The sequence below is a fragment of the Procambarus clarkii genome, chromosome 64, assembly GCF_040958095.1.
Source record: "Procambarus clarkii isolate CNS0578487 chromosome 64, FALCON_Pclarkii_2.0, whole genome shotgun sequence".
In the NCBI taxonomy this organism is placed as follows: Eukaryota; Metazoa; Arthropoda; class Malacostraca; order Decapoda; family Cambaridae; genus Procambarus; species Procambarus clarkii.
The window spans coordinates 30,815,669-30,835,973 of NC_091213.1; positions in this window are offsets into that span (position 1 = coordinate 30,815,669).

Consider the following 20,305-nt stretch of genomic DNA (forward strand, 5'->3'; position numbering starts at 1 on the left):
ATATATTTACTATAATTTTTTTCTTATGAAATGATATAGCAACCCTTTTCTCTATGTATGAGGTCAATTTTATTTTATTGGAGTTAAAATTAACGTAGATATATGACCGAACCTAACCAACCCTACCTAACCTAACCTAACCTATATTTATAGGTAAGGTTAGGTTAGGTAGCCAAAAAAAGCTAGGTTAGGTTAGGTTAGGTAGGTTAGGTAGACGAAAAAACATTAATTCATGAAAACTTGGCTTATTAGGCAAATCGGGCCTTGAATAGTAGGCTGAGAAGTGCGTTCTGGCTATTAGGTACGACACATATATATATATATATATATATATATATATATATATATATATATATATATATATATATATATATATATATATATATATATATATAATATTGTGACGGTAAAGCGTTGGTGTTCGGCTGTTTCAGAAGCTGGGGGCAGGGCCTCGTCACATAACAAACAAAAAAAAGAGAAGTTTGTCCTTTTGTCTGTGATAAGGTAATGGAAAGACACACAAAACACAGAGTATAAACAATTAAATTTTAATTACTCTAGAAAACAATATATGAATAAAGACAATCTCGTAAAATTCAAAGCAAGTCAACAAACAAAACAACATGAATAATTACTGGCAGTGAAAAAATTTACTCTAAGACAATAAAGTGCAAGTTAAAAATCAAAGCAGGTGAGGTACAAAGAATACTGGCTTCAAGCTGCCACCTCCCTTAGTATACGACAGCCAGGGCTTTAGTCTACTATAGAGAGATGTCAACTCCAAGGAGCACAGGGATATTCTGAGGCGATGGCGTGCTGCTGGCCCAGACATCGACTCATGTGGTGGCGTGAGTGCAGGTGCGGCGACACACCAGCCAATCAGCAACAGGCAGGCGGAGAATGAGTAGTTTGCTGGTTGACGGCGGGCGGTAGCCGGTGTGTCGGGTTGTGCATGGTACGCTTTGCTTCCTGGGCAAAACGTTTGGCGATACTGGTGGACGTACCTTCAATATAGTATCTTGTACTTGAAAGACGTAAATGTGTAGGGAAGAGCAGGCTCAATCTCTCTTGAAAGAGATTATCGTCACAATATATATATATATGTATATATATATATACATATATATATATATGCAAACAAGCCTGAATGGTCCCCAGGACCAGGACCAGTATATATATATATATATATATATATATATATATATATATATATATATATATATATATATATATATATATATATATATATGTCGTACCTAGTAGCCAAAACGCACTTTTCAGCCTACTATGCAAGGCCCGATTTGCCTAATAAGCCAAGTTTTCCTGAATTATTATATTTTCTCAAATTGTTTTCTTATGAAATGATAAAGCTACCTATTTCATTATGAATGAGGTCAATTTTTTATATTGGAGTTAAAATTAACGTAGATATATAACCGAACCTAACCAACCCTACCTAACCTAACCTAACCTATCTCTATAGGTTAGGTTAGGCAGCCGAAAAAGTTAGGTTAGGTTAGGTTAGGTAGGTTAGGTAGTCGAAAAAACATTAATTCATGAAAACTTGGCTTATTAGGCAAATCGGGCCTTGCATAGTAGGCTGAGAAGTGCGTTCTGGCTACTAGGTACGACATATATATATATATATATATATATATATATATATATATATATATATATATATATATATATATATATATATATATATATTTAGGGGTACCACCACTGGTTTAATTAAAGGGACCCACATCCTCGAAGAAGAAAATAAATAGTGTTCAGAGAAGACCTTGTGGATTCTCACTGAATACTTTAATCTTTTCCTCTCCTACCACCCCTATTATTTTTTTTTATTTGATTTTATTGTAATGCTACAGTTTACAGAAAACACACACTTATATAACATTATACCAATCAGTGTTCGAAGACTTCGTCCAGCTCCTCGGGGGTCGGGTGCGTACCCAAGATACAGCACGCATTTCCCCTCTGAACAGCGACACTGAGGCGCTGGAACATAAAACTGGCCGCTCTTGGGTCTCTAGTCTTCCCAATGAGTTCCTCGCCCAGCTCCTTCAGGAACTTAAGTGCACATTTACCCCAGGCGCCCAGAGTCTCAGAGCCTATTGGCACGAACCTGTAACAACGTTCTAGGTCCCTGTACTTGTTAGTTTTCTGGGTCTCCCTGAAGGTGGCCGCCCCGCCTCCCTTAGCTGCGCTGTAAGGTAGATAGGTATCAGCCAATGTGGATGCACACGTGTAGTCCCACACGACCTGTTTACCTTCCCTCCACGGCTGCAGGGTGACTCCATCTGGGCGTTTTTGGCTGTTGTCAGGTCTGCACAACTGAGGTTCCCTTTGTGCTGGGCATCCAGCTGAAGCCAAACTTCTCTTGATGATGTCATTGACTGCTTCATGTCTGGCAATCTTTCCCTGTGTCTTACGACAGATGAGACCATGGCTGCCGTATTGATCTGCCCGTGCATGGCCGCAAATACACCGATGCTCGGTGGAGATAGGGGCGGCAAGGCGCAGAGCAACACCAATACTTAGGGTCCGATGGTCCAGGCGGGTGCCCAAGGCGGAATTAGGGACTGCCAACAGGAAGTCCCCGGCATGGGGCGCTTGCACAGCTAGAAGACGCGCTTTGTCCTTCCTGGAAGCTGCCTCCAGCAATGATGTGGCGATGTTCTCCACTATGGGGCTATCCCATTTGGACTGTTTGCAGTCATTTGGAAAAGTCGGTCGAGGATGAGAGTTGACGAGAGTGTCCCACTGACCGGCACCTTCCGCGAATTTGGGATCATGAATCCCAATGAAGTCTCTTAGGTGTTCCGGTAGTATTTCCTTAACTAATTCACCTGTTGCACTGGTCGAAGATAAGAATGCATATATATATATATATATATATATATATATATATATATATATATATATATATATATATATATATATATATATATATATATATATATATATATATATATATAAGCAAGATAAGTGATATCAGGAGAGTATCTCCACACGTGTTCGCCTGCAGAGTAACTGGACAGTAGTTATTAAGTCCAAGATCACCGTGTTAATTCCTATCAATCCGTCAACATATCGCTCAGTAAACTGTTGGTAGGAATTTTAGATACGAGTCCCTGTGACTTAAGTCAAAATCCGAGTGATTAAGAAATTTACAAACTGTTGTGACTTAGTTGATTTTCCCTCCACCGTGCTGTCGACCCGTGAGCTTAACACGTGGTCTCAGTCTTGTTACGCCACCATCCACCTCACCAGTGGTGCGTCCTCGCCTCTCCGCGCCATACTCTTGGAGAGCAAGAGTCTAGCCCCTGTGACTCTGAAGCTGCCACGCGCCAGACACCCCAACGTCCTGTGAACTACGCTACTCCACCCTCCACACCTGTTGCTACTCCATCCCCACACCTGTTGCTACTCCACCCCCATACGTGTGGCTACTCCACCCCCACACGTGTTGCTACTCCATCCCCACACCTGTTGCTACTCCACCCCCACACGTGTTGCTACTCCACCCCCCACTCGTGTGGCTACTCCACCCCCACACGTGTTGCTACTCCACCCCCACACGTGTTGCTACTCCACCACCACACGTGTGGCTACTCCACCCCCACACGTGTTGCTACTCCACCCCCACACGTGTTGCTACTCCACCCCACACGTGTTGCTACTCCACCCCCACACGTGTGGCTACTCCACCCCCACACGTGCTGCTACTCCACCCCCACACCTGTTGCTACTCCACCCCCACACGTGTTGCTACTCCACCTCCACACGTGTTGCTACTCCACCCCCATAGGTGTTGCTACTCCACCCCCACACGTATTGCTACTCCACCCCCACACGTGTGGCTACTCCACCCCCACACGTGTTGCTACTCCACCCCCACACGTGTGGCTACTCCACCCCCACACGTGTTGCTACTCCACCCCCACACGTTTGGCTACTCTACCCCCACACGAGTTGCTACTCCACCCCCACACGTGTGGCTACTCTACCCCCACACGTGTTGCTACTCCACCCCCCACACGTGTGGCTACTCTACCCCCACACGTGTTGCTACTCCACCCCCACACGTGTTGCTACTCCACCCCCACACGTGTGGCTACTCTACCCCCACACGTGTTGCTACTCCACCCCCACACGTGTGGCTACTCCACCCCCACACGTGTGGCTACTCCACCCCCACACGTGTGGCTACTCCACCCCCACACGTGTTGCTACTCCACCCCCACACGTGTGGCTACTCCACCCCCACACGTGTGGCTACTCCACCCCCACACGTGTTGCTACTCCACCCCCACACGTGTGGCTACTCCAGCCCCACACGTGTTGCTACTCCACCCCCACACGTGTGGCTACTCCACCCCCCACACGTGTGGCTACTCCACCCCCACACGTGTGGCTACTCCACCCCCACACGTGTGGCTACTCCACCCCCACACGTGTGGCTACTCCACCCCCACACGTGTTGCTACTCCACCCCCCACACGTGTTGCTACTCCACCCCCACACGTGTTGCTACTCAACCCCCACACGTGTTGCTACTCCACCCCCCACACGTGTTGCTACTCCACCCCCACACGTGTTGCTACTCCACCCCCACACGTGTTGCTACTCCACCCCCACACGTGTTGCTACTCCACCCCCACACGTGTTGCTACTCCACCCCCCACACGTGTTGCTACTCAACCCCCACACGTGTTGCTACTCCACCCCCCACACGTGTTGCTACTCCACCCCCCACACGTGTTGCTACTCCACCCCCACACGTGTTGCTACTCCACCCCCACACGTGTTGCTACTCCACCCCCACACGTGTTGCTACTCCACCCCCACACGTGTTGCTACTCCACCCCCACACGTGTTGCTACTCCACCCCCACACGTGTTGCTACTCCACCCCCACACGTGTTGCTACTCCACCCCCACACGTGTTGCTACTCCACCCCCACACGTGTTGCTACTCCACCCCCACACGTGTTGCTACTCCACCCCCCACACGTGTTGCTACTCCACCCCCACACGTGTTGCTACTCCACCCCCACACGTGTTGCTACTCCACCCCCACACGTGTTGCTACTCCACCCCCACACGTGTTGCTACTCCACCCCCACACGTGTTGCTACTCCACCCCCACACGTGTTGCTACTCCACCCCCACACGTGTTGCTACTCCACCCCCACACGTGTTGCTACTCCACCCCCACACGTGTTGCTACTCCACCCCCACACGTGTGGCTACTCCACCCCCACACGTGTTGCTACTCCACCCCCGCACGTGTTGCTACTCCACCCCCACACGTGTTGCTACTCCACCCCCACACGTGTTGCTACTCCACCCCCACACGTGTGGCTACTCTACCCCCGCACGTGTTGCTACTCCACCCCCACACGTGTTCCTGTACAAGGGATCTACCACGTGCGGTCTGGTACTTGATCTTCAATCAACGGCCGTGTTTTACTGAGTGAGAGAGAGAGGTTGTTTGAATGTAAGCTGGTGTATCAAAGTGAGTTCTCCTTAATTAATTATTGTATCATTATCAGAAGTGTATCATTATCACGAGTACGAAGGCCTGTATATTGTGACAGAAAAGACTGGGGACCTCACGTACAAAGTGAGGCACTCTGACAAGCGTAATCAGGTGATACTTGTACACTTGAACCGTCTGAAGAAGTTCCAGGGCCCCAGGCCCGTAATAGGCCCTAACCAATGTTTCCTTTTCCAGTGAGGGAGGGGATGATTGTTCTTGGGACCCAACTAATCTTTGGGGCGCGGGTTGGACATGTATATGAGTGGGATTGGGTGGTTATAGATAGGAGCTGCCTCGTATGGGCCAATAGGCCTTCTGCAGTTACCTTTGTTCTTATGTTCTTATGTTCATATTCCTTGTGCTGAACTGAAGTCAGCCTCACGGCCTGGCGTTCTCATTAACCCGCCACGAGAGAGATACGCAGGACAAGGATAGCACATTAGTGAAGCAATTTCAGACATTCTATGTGATTACTGTACAATACTGGACTTTCTAAACATTTAGATATATCACTGTGTATTATATAATTGTGTGTATTGTATTGTGCAGTGTAATATATACCGTCACTGTGTATAACATTTCCATGTATGTTTATTTTCTTTCTCGTTCCAGGAGAAAACCAGTTGTAAAGTTGGAAGGAAGTTGGTGATTACCCAAGTTGTGTGAGTCTTAAATTGTCCTTTATTAATGTGACAGTATTGTGCTGTGTTCTTTAGTAGTGGAGTTTTTGCTGTGATTTGCTACTGTGTTGTTGGTCGCCGTGGAGGGGGGGGGGGGGGACCTGCTGCCTGGTGTTATGATCTCAGCCTGCAGGAGAAACGAGTCTCCCTTCTTGAGAGTTATTCAGCAAGCCTGACCTAACTAGAAGGTCTAGCAAATATTGAGGTGATAACCCATATGTAAAATAGTTGGTTGGATATGTGTAACAGTTTGAGATTATGGGCAATGCAGAAGAAAACAGATAAATGACTGGCTAGGAGATGTGGACATTTTGCTGGAGGCGTGAGGCTCGCTTCTGGAAGGACTTTGACCTCACTTGAGTGCCAGACATCGCAGGGGGAAGCCGCGCTCCGTTGAGCTCCCGTCAGAAGGGAACCCCTAGTGATATATCTCTAAGAGAAGAGAAGTGTGCAGACGTGCCAGCTGTGGAATCGAGCTGGGGACGTGTGGTCTCAAGTCGTGGACGATAATTAGTGAATATTAAGCCGCCCGGAGGCAGTATTGTGGGCCGTGGGAGCGCCCTGACCAGACGCCGTCAGAGGGAAAGCGCCCTCGATCAGTTAATCTGTGGTAAGCACGATATACGCCAGTTCATAGTGATCACTTGTAGTTGGTCGTGTGCCCAGCGACAGTAGCAATGTTTATTTATAAGTTAGACATGTTTTAATAAGGCAGAAAGCCTGAAATAAGAGAGTGGAGAGGGAGGAACACGGAGCGACGTCCGCCCCCTCTGAGCGCTGGCGGACGACTGAGGGAGCCTGGCTCCGGATGGAGGAAGACCCTCCCAGCGAGTGAGGACCGCCGCCAGGCGAGGTGGAGTATGGACCCGCCCAAAACGGGGGAGTCCACTCTCACTGTATGTAGAGGACAGATAGAGGTTTGAGGCAAGCATATTGTGTGAATATTTTTTGTTTATGTGTTAAAGGGGAACATTTTATTGGAACGTCGATGGGTTGCAGGTTTGTCTTTGGGGAAGAAGTTGCTGAGAACTTCGAAGCCAGCAGATGATGTAGCTGATGAGACTCCAAGGTAGTGGAGCAGAGGACCTCGAGCTGTGAGGAGAAGCAGCAGTGAAGAGGAGTGTCACGTGCTTCTGTAGAGGTGGTGTAGCAGCCAAGAGAGCTGTGGAAGAACCTAACAGAAGGGTGAAGCACCGTAGTTGCACAAGGAAACTTCATGATAGCAGCCAGGAGGAGCTGCAGAGGATCCTGGTAGTGAAGCCCGGAAGAACCTAAGGATATTAGGGTTGTGAACTTCCAGAGGTGGAAGGGGAAGTTCTGGTGGATTACTTATAGGGAGTTGATAGTGTTTGGTTGTCATTAGCGTGCAAGACGCAGTGAGAGGTGAGTGACTGTTGGCATTCTTAAGTCAAGGAGTTTTTATACTGAAGTTTAGAGTTGCAGTCGTAGGCTTGATTACCTACAGATGTATGTGCATGAGGACTGACAGTGATCGATTAATCATTGTTGTGTATCAATGAACATTTATACTGATATATGTTATTGCATTCAAATGCTGATTTTCTATATATATATATTATCTTGCTGATAGTGCCACAGTGTATGTAGGCTTGATCAACTTGAGGAGGTTAATAGTATCAGGTGGTGAACCAGGAGATAGGATACCACTTGATAAGCTGATAATAGAGTTCTGATGGTATTGGAGTGCAACCTGATTGTGATATTATAGAGTATAGGATTCATTATTATTATATGTGTGTATGTATCGTGTATGTGCTTTGTTCAGTAAATGTGTCACAATTTGCTGGTGTTTGCCCTTGTCCTAGTGAGGCTTCCCAGGAAGTAGTGAAGAAGGAGAGAGAGAGAGAAAGAACCAAGAACCACTGCTGTGGACAGGGTAAGAGGTAATACTAGTAAGTCATAGGGGATTGAGGAGATCATATCTCATAAGGAGAGAGTGGGGAGTCACAGCGGCTCGAGTGGGTGTGTGCACGTGACAACGAGGCTAAGTGTTGGAGCCGCATCCCCTAAACGTGTGACGTTGAGCCCCTCTCCAAGAGCCAGAAGCGCCAAGGGTGATCTCCTAGTATAAGCACTCTGCCGAGTTGTGGGTTGGGTTGTCCATAGAGAAGGATCGACGACGACAACACCAACCAACCCACAGTCTATAATACTGGGTAACAGCTTCTCCTCCGTATCAACCTACCCTGGCTTTGTGCCCTGGAGAGGCCACTCCAGACCGACAGCCAGAGCGCCACACCACAGTCTCCTGAGACTGAAGGATGCCTACTACTGTTGGTCTGCCTGACCCGGTTTTGTATAGATTATGATTTACTTAAAGAATCAGTGAGTTGTAATTAGTCACAAATTAACTTCATTAGTGAAGTGCAAGGTAATTAGCAATGTGTTGACTAATTCTTGTTGTCAATCAGTCTAAGTGATCAGCTAAGTGTTAACGTAATTCTCTACGAATTAATTAATGTCAGTTGACAGTAATTAGTGCAGTTACTCACAGGTTGCTAATTACCCAGTGTTTGAATAATTACCATCGATCAGCAGTGTTTGATTGCCTGACTGTCTGTGTTGACAGATCTCGATTTAACGTAAATCATCCTGCTTTTGATTGGTTGTCCAGGAGGCAGTTAATAACGTAATGAAACAGTTGTGAGATTTTTCATCATAATATTCGAGTATTACATCAGTCAACTTTTAACTGAAAGTCTAGATGGGCCTCCTGAGGAAGGGACTGCTTAGCTAACATGCTAAGTGTAGTAAGCAGCTCGTTCCCCACTCTAGACCCCATAGAAGAAAATGACTAGGCGCGAGCAAACGCCGAGACCTCAAAAGATTGAAATACCTATCAATAGGCCGTCGACCTTCACGTATCGCTGGAGCGAAATCTAACGAGCAGGTCACGAATTCTCACAATATATTATTTGCTGTATTGTGCTATGAATTCAGCTCGAAGCTCAAGAAGCAGTCTCAAATGAACAGCAATAATAACTCCAGGCAACATGGCAGAAAACGTGTATATCAATAAAGTGCGGAGTGTAACATATGACAGAGTTCAACTTAACAACACCGTTTATTCAACAAGTACTAACTACTATAACAACAACGAAAAATATCACTGAATTTTTAATTTGCTACTCTAAATCCTTCCTGTATCACCTTTACGACAGCTAGACACCAGCCACGAGTATAACCATATAATCCTTCCTGCAATCGTGTTGTGCTGCATAAATGAACTAACTTGAACATATTGAGTGTTCACAGAGGATGCAATCAAGCAGGTATAACATCTACGAGATGAATCCCCTCTGGGGTCTTCCATACTCAGATGAGCTCAGATGACAAGATCAGTATCCCACGGACCGATAACTAATCACCACATCTACGTTACTTAACAATGACTTTACTCTCCCAAGAGTGAGGGAATCACATTACCTGTCCAACTGACAGATACGCAATAACCGACGTTACATTAATGCAACAATGGAGCCTTCGTGTGAGTCGATCAACCCTGATCGGATTTAACTACCTTGACTTCCATGAACCCTTAATTACCTGTCCAACTGACAGATAATTTGCAACAGACAGTACTTAATGCAAGCCTTCAGCCTTCCCATAATTTCTGCAACACTGTCTGACTTCCCCTGAAGTAGCTGCTTGGCCACAGATGCCTTCACCGACCAAATCAGCTGCTTCTTTGAAAATAATTAACCCAAACGTATCTTATGTTAACTCAAATTGTCTTATGAACAATTCTTCTGTAAGCAATGGGTGTTCCCTTGGTGACGTTACGGTAATTACCCTTGACTAATTAACCCTCACTGAATACTGGACTTCGATGACAACCCAATATACAGAATAACAACACCAAGTACTCGTCCCAATGACGAGTTCACCCACGACACAATAAATCAACACTCGATGATCTAAGAACAATTACAACCCGTTTGTAATTGACAAATACTGCAGAACACCAGTAATAACACACGCGGTGATCTAAACCATTAGAACACGGCCCAACAATTTGCTGCAACCAAAGCAATAACACACTCGGTGATCTAATAACACTTAATTAGAACAGCCCAAGCAAATGCACCTTGTTGCAATGGCAAATTACTGCCACCACAGCACAGTAATAACACACCAGGCTTCGTGACACTATAAATATATATCGTACCCGGTCACCTCACCTGTAGCACTCTGCTATTAAATGCTAATGTGGCACACTAAGGAGATAACACACTCCTGATCAACTTGGGCAAGTGATTAGCGATCCCACGGGTCCTCCCTTAAATTACCTTACTCTACAGAGCGGTCACACACGCCAGCGACGTTACTCACTCTTCACCATAAATCAAACCAATTACATTGAACAGTTCAGCCACGTATATATATAATTTACACTTATCACCACCCAGGAAAGCACATCACTTGTATAAAACACACACTGATAACACTCCACAATTTCCTGTGCCAAGAAATTTCTGGCGTTACATAGCAGTCACTCTAACGTATAATGATGACGACCGGCTCGAGACCTCCTCACCTGCAACAGACTACACAAGTGGACACGGGGCATGACACGCACAATTCACCTAGAAATGTAACAGCACAAATTCTCACCAGTATGGAGTATAAACTCTCTAGGACGGCCCTTACAGTCCTAGTTCTAATACACTCTGTATGTGTTCCCCCGTGTGTCCAACCACACAAACACGTCTGCTCACGTACTCTCAGTTCAAGTCCACTTGACTGACAAGACATTAAATAAGGGTTAAACCTCATGCGCCCCGCGCTTCTCAGTCACCTAGCAGCTGCTCTAGAGACAATGTGGGCGGACCACCTGACCTCTAATTCAGGCTTAGAGATATAATCACCAATACGACACAGGGGTACTTACTCAGTTATACGGCCGGCCCATTCAAACATACTACCATGTACACACACAGCTGCAGCACTGTAGTCGATGGCCACCTTCCCAAGGCGGCGCTGCTAGGTTAGGATGGAATCCAGCGCGGCTCGGTTCGAATCCCCCTCCTCACTAGGCGGCTTCTAACCTTCCTCAGGGCGAAGCGTTGCGCTCGTGCAAAATGGCGACAACTACAGCAAACGTCTCTGTCTCTCCCTGGGACCGAAATTCCACGAATTTCTAGGGGAAAACTGTCTTGAACACGGGCAAAACATTCCTAGATCTCTCCACTGCTAAGTGCCCAATCACTTGGGATGGATGGTAGAGCGACGGTCTCGCTTCATGCAGGTCGGCGTTCAATCCCCGACCGTTCAAGTGGTTGGGCACCATTGCTCCGTCCCATCCAAAATCCTTACCCTGAGCCCTTCCCAGAGCTATAAAGTCGTAATGGCTTGGCGCTTTCCCTGATAATTCCCCTTCCACTGCTAAGTGACACAAGCAGAAGATCAGATGATGTCTGATTGATGGCTGGAGGCGGGGCCTTACGACACAGTCTGTTGCTTCTTGCTCGTATGGCTTACCCACTTCTCACTCCCAGTTATATACACTTCCTGTCACACACACACAAATACGACGGGTTCCCGGGTTCTGGTACGTTCCCCGCGGACACCCGACGGTGTTGCGAGTATATGAAGATGTACTGTAAGCCACCAGAGACACCAGTTTCACTTGGCTGACCGACCAAGCGAAAGCCACGTCCGACAATCTTAGTGACTAGGGCAGAAAGGCGTCTCGATGGCCAGGGCGGCAAGGTGCCATATTCCTAGTCCACTTCAAACTACCCAATCAGAGAGACGCGTATCTAGGGATTAAGCTATTGTTGCCTTGTATTGTTATTATTAGGTTTTGTGAATAAATGATAATTGTTACCAAGCAACAACCATCTTTCCGTCAACACCTTGAATAACCTTGTCCCCAGTATTAGACTCTGCCACTTACTTGAAGCTGATTATATGCTGTTCTGAAAACCTCTGGACACTAACTAATTTCATAGTCACACATACCAATATAAATTTGGTGTGAGATCACATTGAACTACCTTTACAGTTCCTCAGGTAGTTCATAGTTCGAACTATCATCAGCAGTTCGAGGAGCTCCACGACCCAGTGGATACAGAGGCTAAGGATTTGGACTCTGCTGGCAGCTCTACGCCACCTATTTCAGTTTTATAGTACTATTCTGCACGCAGAGCAGTTAGTGCTGTGAGTACAGTCCCTACTGACTGATGTCACTTGTATTAGTGCCATCGCCAATAGGTATAATCTCACATAAACATACTAGAAGGACTACCTGGTGGTGGTGGGTACCAGACGATGTCGTCCTTGAACCCAGACCTATCTCACACACACTTATACATCTCCCTCCACACACCACCACCCCCGTCTCCACTCATCACTACCCATTCTCCTTACACCGCCACCCCCGTCTCCACTCACCTTCAACCCCCGCCTCCACACACCACCACAACAATTCCCGTCTTAAAATTAACCACCAAACCCAGTCTCTGGACAGCAACAATCATTCTCCACCCATCACCACAATCCTCTCCAGACTCTACACACCACCTTACCCATCTCGCGCTCCACAACACCCGTCCCCTTTTCACCTTCTCCCCATCTCTCTGACACACACTCCACCCTCCTTATTTTCAATGCACATCCTACCATATCCCATTCTAAATCCCCTCCCCCCTCCCTCCTTTTCCACACCACCCTTCTCCTCCTTTCAACTTACCCACACTGTATTTCCCCCATTCCCTCCCATCATTAAATAGTTTCCTAATACATTATTTCAATCACTGTCTCCAAATCCATGCCCCAATTTGTCTTTTTTTATTATTAATACATGAGGTACATCTGTATTAGTGCAGCTACCCTAGACTACATGAAGGGGAGTACAGTGTGTCAAAAAAGGTAACTAGGTGATGCTAAAAAATCCCCATCACACAGGATGGTTAGTCATACAGAGGCATGTGATAGGCAGTCTGTTCTGGAAGACTCCGGATGCATTTTTGAGGATATTATCAACACAAGAGTGAATAAGACAGCAGTGGTAATAAAAGTCCCCATCTCGCAGGATGGTTAGTCATACAGGGCCATATGTTTAGTAGCCTGCACTGGCAAATTTTAGGTACACTGTGAGGATAACCCCCCAATTTGTCATCTTTTATTCAAGTGCAAAAGTCTACGGACTCATGACTGACGATTTTGCATCCGCAGACTTCATGAAGGAGTAATGCTCCGCTCTCAGGGAGGTAATGGGCCCTACACTACCTCCCAAATAACACTCCCGACACAACGAAGTTTTACCGGAGAATTAAATGATACTTCTGGTCCCAAGAGTTTGACCTCTATCTCCCACAGACAGAAGAACAAACGAACAAAACTAACATTCTCTCTTATAAGTATACTAGGGGAGGGGGGGGGTGGGGGTGCAAGTGGTGGTGCTGAGGTAGTCTCTCTCTTCCCCCCTCCCCATTCCCTATCCTCTCTCCCTCCTCCCTAATTTATCCCATATTACCCCCTCCCCCATTTCTCCCCTTCCACCTGTTCAAAGTCTGACTTCTAGCCTCGGGCAAACAAACATTTCCATATATATCTATATAGAGAATCCGGCCATGTCTAGGTTTATGCCTGTCTCTTTCTTTTCTTCCTGCTCTTCCCACTCCACTCTTCCCTCCCCTCTCTCCTCTTCCCTCCCCCTTCTCTTCTGTCTACCTCCATCCCCTTCTTCTGTCGACATATCTAGTTTTATCGCTATCTAACTCATTGTCTATTTCTCTCTAGCTATCTGTGTCTCCCCCCTCCTTCGTCCCTCAACACATCCTCCATCCCTCTCCCTTTCCTCCTTTTCCTCTTCTCCCTCCCACTCTCTCACCTTTCCCTCTCATCTCTGCCACATTCTCCCTTCTTCCTCACCCTTCCCCGTTCTTCCCCACCACAGCATTTCCCAACCCTCCACATTTTCCCCTCCAACCTCGAACAGACAGACATTTCCTTTTTTATATATAAAGTATATGAAAAATGAGCGGGTAATTTTTTTTTCTATTAACACATTAGGTACATGTGCATTTGTGCAGCTACGCTAGACTATATGAAGGGAAGTACAGTGTGTCAAAAAGCTACCTACGTGGTGCTAAAAAAAATCCCCATCACACAGGGTGCCCAGTCATACAGAGGCATGTGATAAGTAGTTTTCACTGGCAGACTCTGGGTGCATTATGAGGATATCATCATCAACACAGGAGTGAATAAGGTAGCACTGATACTAAAAGTCCCCATCTCTCAAGATGGTTAGTCATACAGGGCCATATGTTTAGTAGCCTGCACCGGCAAATTTTGGGTTCACTGTGAGGATATCTTCATGAATACGAGAGTGAATAAAGTAATTGCAAAGCTCCAGGTACCTCATGCCAACTGCTCTGAAAGGTCTAATAACTGGGCATTCGGTGATGTAGTGTGGGAGATCGTGCCGCAGTTCCTGCTCACAGAGTTTGCAACTGGAGTGCTCAGGATCGCAGAGTTCAACATTAACACTCTACGGCCACGACACGCCAGATTTAATTATCTATCCTTCTCTGACTTCATTAAAATCGGTCAAGTAAGGTCACGGGCTAATATTTTTTTTAAGCATTTAACAGAGACCTACCTTGACCGATATTGGTCCTGTTGTGCCCCAGCCTATTTACCTACAAATTTGGGTGAAGCTAGAGTCAAGTATCTGCCCTAAGACTTTGGACAGAGAGACAAACAGTTCAATTGACACTCATACTATCTATTTAAAAGGTACCTCGTGTTTATCCTTCTATCTATACATCAATCAATCTATCTATCTATACATGTATGCATCCATCTACCCATATATTCCTCTCTCTACACCTGTATCCAGCCATCATTTATCTATCCATCAATCTATATTTATCCATTGATATATCATTTATACATCCATCTATGCATGTATCCATTCATATACCTTTCTATCTATTCATCACTCCATACTGGCATTTGCCCATCTATCCATACTTGTCCATCTATCCCTCTGTACATACTTGTATATGTCCCATCTGTCTATCACTCCATCTATCGATTCATATATCCATCTACCTATCCATAAATCGATTCATCCATCTATCCTTCCATCTAATCTTTGTCACGGAGTAGGACCAAGGGGCCGAGCCTTGTGGAGCTCCAACGGTGACACCCTGTCACCGCTCACTTTACTGTGGGCTCTGTGCTCACTTTCTCTGGTGATGAGGTGGGCGCTTAACCCCTGTGTACTCCAGCCCCAACACACAGGGACCTCGCAGCACCTCTGGGGACTGTGTACACCAGCCCCAACACACAGTGACCTCGCAGCACCTCTGGGGACTGTGTACTCCAGCCCCAACACACAGGGACCTCGCAGCACCTCTGGGGACTGTGTACTCCAGCCCCAACACACAGGGACCTCGCAGCACCTCTGGGGACTGTGTACTCCAGCCCCAACACACAGTGACCTCGCAGCACCTCTGGGGACTGTGTACTCCAGCCCCAACACACAGGAACCTCGCAGCACCTCTGGGGACTCACTGGGCTCCTTTGTGTCCCCAGAGAGCGGGAGGCAGAGGGGCATGGGACCTCAGACACCTGGTTATCCAACTACTGTGATCATCGGGGCTCTCACCTGGGCTCAGCGAGGGAGAAATGACCTAAATGTTTCGTTCCAGACTCCTTGAAACATGAAGCTACGTTTTCCGATTTCGTTTAATCTTTATTAAATGAATAAACTAAAATTCATATTCTGGTAACTGGAGTTACCAGAATATGAATTCTGGTAACTCCAGTTACCAGAATAACTTATTAATAGAGGTGTTCATGTGGATGCTATCACTCGTAACCCTCTTCACACCACAAGGAACGTGGCTAATGGCACTGCTTTCAATAATCCATTTATTAAGATCTAATTTTAACTCATCCATTGTCCTAGTTTAATTTAATTTAAAAAATTTTAAATTAAAAAAGAAAGGTAATAGAAGGGGGCTCTAATAAATGCTCTGAACACTTCCGCTGGCAACAAAAGCTTTACTTCAGAGGAAAGCTTTATTAGGAAAAATATTCTGAGTGAATAAAAATTAGTTCTCAATAAATGGATGAATGAAAGCAGTGGCACTAGCCACACTCCTTGTGGGGTGTGGAGAGGGTTACGAGTGAGAACACCCAGGTGAACACTTCTGGTAATAACAACTCCAGTTCCCAGAACTGCCGGATTACAGAAAGAACACGTGACTATATTACTATAGATGACATTACCGCAATACACCACCAGTCTGGAGTAGTGGTGAGCTGGTCAAGAGGGACATGAGGACGGGACCCAGGATAACATTAGACGTTGAGATGTAAGTCTCGTCCTCACCACACACTCACATCTTGACAAAGCACTCAGGAGAGTGCGCAACATTTTGTGTAAATTCCCTACATAAATTTCACAAATAACACATATATGTGTTTTTATCCTGCGTTTTTATTTCTGTGAGAAGATATTATCATTACTTAATAATAAAATTTCTATAAGTTACCTTGGGAAGGCCTAATCAACGTAGGTGAAGGGAAGATTACTTAGTTAGGAAACGATGGTATCCCCAGTGGTTTGTAGCTCCCATGTGTCGCCAGCTCCCATGTGTCACCAGCTCCCATGTGTCGCCAGCTCCCATGTGTCACCAGCTCCCATGTGTCACCAGCTCCCATGTGTAACCAGCTCCCATGTATCGCCAGCTCCCATGTGTCGCTAGCTCCCATGTGTCACCAGCTCCCATATGTCGCCAGCTCCCATGTGTCACCAGCTCCCATGTGTCGCCAGCTCCCATGTGTCGCTAGCTCCCATGTGTCACCAGCTCCCATGTGTCGCCAGCTCCCATGTGTCACCAGCTCCCATGAGCCACCAGCTCCCATATGCCACCAGCTCCCATGTGTCACCAGCTCCCATGTGTCGCCAGCTCCCATGTGTCGCCAGCTCCCATGTGTCGCCAGCTCCCATATGCCACCAGATCCCATGTGTCACCAGCTCCCATGTGTCACCAGCTCCCATGTGTCGCCAGCTCCCATGTGTCGCCAGCTCCCATGTGTCGCCAGCTCCCATGTGTCGCCAGCTCCCATATGCCACCAGCTCCCATGTGTCACCAGCTCCCATGTGTCACCAGCTCCCATATGCCACCAGCTCCCATGTGTCACCAGCTCCCATGTGTCACCAGCACCCATAAGCCACCAGCTCCCATGTGTCACCAGCTCCCATGTGTCACCAGATCCCATATGCCACCAGCTCCCATGTGCCACCAGCTCCCATGTGTCGCCAGCTCCCATGTGTCGCCAGCTCCCATGTGTCGCCAGCTCCCATGTGTCACCAGCTCCCATGTGTCGCCAGCTCCCATGTGTCACCAGCTCCCATGTGTCACCAGCTCCCATGTGTCACCAGCTCCCATATGCCACCAGCTCCAATGTGTCACCAGCTCCCATGTGTCACCAGCTCCCATGTGTCACCAGCTCCCATGTGTCACCAGCTCCCATATGCCACCAGCTCCCATGTGTCACCAGCTCCCATGAGGCACCAGCTCCCATATCCCACCAGCTCCCATGTGTCACCAGCTCCCATGTGTCGCCAGCTCCCATGTGTCGCCATCTCCCATATGCCACCAGCTCCCATGTGTCACCAGCTCCCATGTGTCACCAGCTCCCATATGCCACCAGCTCCCATGTGTCACCAGCTCCCATGTGTCACCAGCTCCCATGTGCCACCAGCTCCCATGTGTCACCAGCTCCCATGTGTCACCAGCTCCCATATGCCACCAGCTCCCATGTGTCACCAGCTTCCATGTGTCACCAGCCCCCATGTGTCACCAGCTCCCTTGTGTCACCAGCTCCCATGGGTCGCCAGCTCCCATGTGTCGCCAGCTCCCATGTGTCGCCTGCTCCCACGTGTCACCAGCTCCCATGTGTCACCAGCTCCCATGTGTCGCCAGCTTCCATGTGTCGCCAGCTCCCATGTGTCGCCAGCTCCCATGTGTCGCCAGCTCCCATGTGTCGCCAGCTCCCATGTGTCACCAGCTCCCATGTGTCGCCAGCTCCCATATGTCACCAGCTCCCATGTGTCACCAGCTCCCATGTGTCACCAGCCCCCATGTGTCACCAGCTCCCGAGTAACGCCTTCGTCGTTTCAGAGGGCCATCAACTTTATCCTTAGTCCGGTACTGGGTAGGCATTCTTTAGCGTACCTGGATGATGTTGTGATATATTCCAGGACGTTTGAGGAACACCTGCAGGACTTGACGGAGACTTTGAAGTTGTTAGATCAGGCAGGTTTCAGGCTGAATGTTCAGAAGTGCACCCTTACGGCTCAGAAATTCAAATTTCTGGGGTTCCAGGTGTGCCCGGACGGTATCCGACCTGACCCAGATTCTTGCCGCGCCATTGCTGACATGCCTACTCCAAGGACAGCAAAGGACGTGCGTAGGTTTTTGGGGGCGGCCGGATATTTTCGTCGTCACATTGAAGGTTTCGCTGGCATTTCAGCACCCCTGACTGATCTGACAAAGAAAAATGCGAAGTTTGTGTGGAAATCTGAACATGACGAGGCCTATCGCAAACTGAAAGACCAACTAATCACGACTCCGGTATTGGCTATTCCTGATTTTGAGAAAGAGTGGGAAGTGCACACTGACGCCAGCGGTATTGCTATTGGCGGGTGCTTAATTCAGCGAGACGCAGATAATTTACCCCATCCAGTAGCCTATTTCAGTAGGAAGGTCAAAGGACCTGAAGTTCGCTATTCAGCTACGGATCGGGAGGCACTGGCAGTAGTAGAATCAGTTAGGTATTTCGAGCCTTACCTATTTCAGCGGCATTTTGTAATCTACACAGACCATCGAGCATTAACACACATATTTAAAAAGCGAACGAAATGCCCACGAATGTCACGCTGGTCTCACGAACTTTCGGCCCACTCATTCCAGATCTTGTACAAGCCTGGTCCAGCACATGTTGTGCCAGATACGCTAAGTAGAAATATAGCGGCAGTACAGATTAATGAAAACATTGAAACCATTCCATCAGATAAAATGAGAGAATACCAGATGAGCGAGCCTAGATGGAAAGAAATTATTGAGTATTTAGAGGGAGGAAAATACCCGAAAAAGAAAAAGAATTTACCTATACATGATTTTGAGATGAAACAGGGCGTCCTGTATTATGTTAATAGCCAGAATGATAGGGCAGTATTTCAGCTAGTTATTCCGGACGCGTTGCGGTCATCAGCGTTAAAGCTTGCGCATGCTTCAAAAATTGCAGGGCATCCGGGGATCTTTAAAACGCACTTAAAAGCAAAGTCTCTATTTTATTTTCCAGGATTACTTTCTGAGGTAATCAATTTCGTGAAGTCGTGCCCTCGTTGCCAGAGGAGGAAAGGTATCCTTAAGGTACAAGCCCCACTTCAGGAATTCCCTGAAATTCGTGAACCGTTAGATCGTGTGGGGGCCGATCTGATTGATTTACACCACAGTCATTCAGGTAACAGATATGTGTTGGTGCTAGTTGACCATCTGTCTAGATACACTACACTAGTTGCATTACCTCAGAAGGATTCTCGTACGGTTGCAGATGCGTTCTTGCGTAGGTTCGTTACTGTATTCGGACCTCCTAAAGTTTTAGTCTCTGACCGGGGTCAAGAATTCAATGGGAATATATTTAGAGAAGTTTGTAAGATTTTAGAGACAACTTCGGCTTTTACAACGGCCTACCACCCACAAGCAAACGGAATGACGGAACGGACTAATCGTTCAGTCAAGGATATGCTTGCAATCCTTGCTGAACATGATGCAAACACCTTGGATGAACACCTACCCTATGTTCAGTTCGCCTTGAATACTGCCATCCACCAATCAATTAACACCCAACCACTTCATTTGTTTACTGGTAATTCATGCAATTTCCCGTCAGGTCTGCTTAACAGACATAATGTTGCATACGGGGAGGACTATCCTTCAGAGGTCCTTGGTAAAATGAGAAATGCATGGAATATTGCAGCTGAAGCGTCCAAGAAGGCACGGACTCGGTATGCTCATTTTTAT